Here is a 3,767-nt window from a genome sequence, read left to right on the forward strand (position 1 = left end):
CCCCCCACATCCAAGCCCCACAGTGACCTGAGCGGAGCGGCAGAGGGGCTCCCGCAGGGCTCCTCCCCGTCTCCCCGCGAGTGAGGGCAGCGGCTCCAGCTTTCTTTGACGGGAGTTCTCTTTTTCCAGCCTTTTACTTAGCGCAGATGCGTTTGTGTGTTCGGGGACGGTTCCCAGGAGCGGGCGAGCGGGCGTGCGAACGGTGAGCCCTCTGGGGCTGTGTGTGTGGGGGGGTGCAGCCCCCCTCCCCCCAGCGTTACAGCACAGCCACGGGGCAGCGGCCAGGGACCCTGCAGTTGTGGGTGTGACGTGGGTTCTCGGCCCCGTGGTGAGGGCTCAGACCCAGCTGTGTGGGTGCGCTCCCTGTGAACAGCAGGTGTCTGGACACTTGTCTGTTGGGCTTTTATGGCACCGAGTGAAAACCTTCACAAAAAACTGCCTCTGCCCCTGCTGCCCCTTGCGCCCTGAGCCCCGAGCTTCACCTGCCTGAGGGCTCCCTGCTGGGCCTCCAGACCAAATCTCGACTGCTGCTGTTCCCTGGGGGCCCCTGCTTCCATTACCTGCGCAGGGCGGTGGTCCTCCTCTCAGCCCAGCCTGTGCACCCCTGCTCTGGAGGAGGGCCTTTCCCCAGAGGATCACCCCACAGTCTCGGTGTCCCGGTCCCTCAGGTCCTGTGCCCACTCCCTGCCAGAACACAGGACACATTATGCAAACCAAGGTCACAAAAATGGCCTAGAGCCCGAAGCTCTAAGGGTTGCAGGTCCGGGAGGGAGGCCCCAAGGTGTGCCCATGGCCCAGGTGTGTGCACGGTGCCCTGGAGTCATGGCCGAGCCCTCGCTCAGTCTGGACGACAGCCGCTTCCCTGGCCACCCCGGTGGCTGCCAGGCTGGTGCTCATTTCCACACCCACCTCTGGCACACAGCTTACAGCCTCTCTGGGCCTCAGTTTTCTCATCTGCAAAATGGGAAATGAGCATGCCCAGGATTGACTGGATGCAAGGACACTCTGCAGAGGGGGAGTGGCTGCGTGCATGTCAGAGGCATTAATGTGGACGGGCCCCCAGCCTTGCATCAGCACCGCAGGCTGCTCCCGTGAATACTGGGGACAGCAGTGGAGGGCAGGCCAGGGCATCCCAGGTTAGTCTCTCTCCCGGAGCTCAGCTCCTGAGTTAGATGAGCCCTCCTGTGCGGAAACCATTTAGGCTCCCCCGCCCTGTGGCGTTTATAAAAAGCTTCCCTCAAAGTCCGGCCTGAGATGCTCTGGGATCAGAAGTTCACTTAACTCCGGCAAAGCTGCATTCCATTCTCCTTAGAGCTGCCCAGTGACATCGGCACATTGACGGCTCTGATAAGTCCTGCAACAAGGAAGCTGGTATAACATGGAGTTGCCTAGCGAACACCCATGGACAGACCGCATACTGAACGAAAGGCCAAAAATACTGTCTTGTGGCTCCTTCTGGGATAAGACGGGGCAGGTCACTTGAGAGGCTCCTCTGCCTCACATCCCCATTTGCACCTCCCTCTCTTCGAGTGCCTCCCAGACTTGCCAGTTAGAAGCATTTGCAGCAAAGCTACGTGACCTGGCTCTTGCTTCCTGCGGAGTCGTGGCCTTGGCAGTTCTGTCCGGTGGTGGTCAGATGATGGCCACTGGCAGGCTGGGACATCTCTGCCTTTGCCTGGCGAGGCCTCAGTGGGCCTGCTTGAGTCCCCCAGTGAGGGCTGGTGAGCGGTGGAGGGAGCGTTTCCCCGGGGGGCTGGCAGCTGAATGCCGGGAAGCACTGAGGGCTGAGTGGAGGGAGCAAGGGGGACTGTAGAAGCCGTCCTAGCGGCAGCCGCGGGGGGTGCAGGGTGTGTGGGGGCAGCGGCTGTGGCCCCGCACTGTCCCTCTTGGGGTTATGACTCCAGCCTGCAGGGCCCTGGCTTCCTCTTTTCAAATGGGACTTTTAATTCCTGTGTCAAAGGTCAAGTGAGTTGACTCCCTTAAGCAGGGAGAGAACTAGGAAACCATGTAAAATAAAAATGTGGGAACGATTATCTCCCTGGAGAACATCGACAGCCTCCCGTCAGCGGGGTCTATTAGCGACAGCTCAGCTTCTTCCTGATGGGGGCAGAGGCCGGCAGCAGGGAGCTGGGTTAACGGCCGGCTGTCGAGTGCCGAGCGTGGGTTCATTCTCGTGGAGAGCCTGCGGTCCAGATTCCGTCCACTCTGCAAAACTGTAAGCGCTCTAGTTTCTAGGCTGGGTGATGGCTGTGGCCACGGGCCGTGGCAGAAGCGTGTCCCAGGAAGCCCACAGCCTCCCCCAGGGACCTGCAGCGCCTCTGGTCTCACCCCTTCAGGGCCACATTATGCGTGGGCCCTTCCTCCAAAAAACAAAACAAAACAATACAAAACATAAAAATCACATTTTATGGTAGCATTGGTCTAAAGACAAATAGATTAATACTACGTATTAAAACATTTTCTTTGACCTGAAGTTTCACTTTTTCTTCTGACTTTCCTTTGCTCTAAGCTCTGCTTACTCATCTGTAACACGGGGATCATTCGAATCCCTCCCCCTGGCTAATGCACAGCACGGGCCTGACAGATGGCACGGTGATGACTGGGCTCCCGGCCAGTGTGGGCCGAGCCCCGTGACACAAAGCCACGGCAGGCTGGAACACGCATTCCATCGCGCTGGACAAGAAACTTGGCCCGTCTGACCCTCCCACACGTGAGCAGAGACCCAGTGATGACCTCTGGCCTGCCACTCCGCCTCCACAGCTTCGCCCCTGGCTGCAGGAGGGTTTGAAATGATCTCACATCTGAAAGACGTTCACGGGGCACAGACGGTATTTCTTCTTCCCCTGGAAGCCTTCGATAACTGTCCCAGTAAGGCTGAGAGGGGCAGGCGGACAGAACTTGGTCAGTCACAAGCCTTTTGGTAAACGCAAAGGTGCCCTGGGTGACTTGAGGCCCAGTCACTGGCCCCGGTAGGCTAGGAAAGAAAACCCAGCTCCCCTTCCCTCGCACAGGCGCTCCCAGGTATCCGAGTCTTGCTCCGGCCTGGGTCCCGGAGCCACTCATCCTTGGCGTACCTGGCTAGTATTGATGGACTCTTGGAGGGCCTAGAAGGACGGCAGTGATGACCTCTGGCTTTGCAGGCCTGCCTGTGGAAATGGCCTGAGCACCTGCCCCCATGGCCCTCATGTGTCCCTGGCTCTGCCCCTGCACCAGCCCCGCAGGGACTCCTCTTACAGTCGGCCGCATCTCTCCCGCCAGTCTTGGCAACAGCTGGCTTAGCTCGAGTCCTTCTAGGACTGTGGGGCCCCGGGGCTGGTGCCTGGGAGCTGCATCCCTGACACCCCCCCCTTACCCAACCCCGGGAGGCTGGGTGCTTCATGCTCTCACCTCTTTTGGGTGTCTTCCCAAGTGCCATTCCCTTTTCTACCCAAAAATAACCCCCCTCCCCGCTTCATGCTCTACCCCCAGGTGTCCCGCGCATTTGGCCAGTGTGGAGCCCCGTCCTCAATCCCGCCCCTGCCCCCAGGCCGAGGTGAGCCCCGGGTCAGGCAGGGAGCGATGTCGCCTATCTGACCCCTCTCACTACTCCCATGCAAAGCTCAGGGCCTCCAGTGGGGGAGCCCGGGGCCACGCGGTCCCTAATGACCTCTCCCGGCCCAGGAGTGTTACGCGGCCAGCCAGGAACGCGCGTGCGCGGCCTCAGTGCCGCCCCAGTGAGCTTGAGCCGTCAGGGCGGCGTCTGCGGCGGGGACAGGGGGGCCCCCCCC

This window comes from Mirounga leonina, unplaced genomic scaffold (genome assembly GCF_011800145.1).
Source record: "Mirounga leonina isolate KUSES-001 unplaced genomic scaffold, KU_Mleo_1.0 Mir_129, whole genome shotgun sequence".
In the NCBI taxonomy this organism is placed as follows: Eukaryota; Metazoa; Chordata; class Mammalia; order Carnivora; family Phocidae; genus Mirounga; species Mirounga leonina.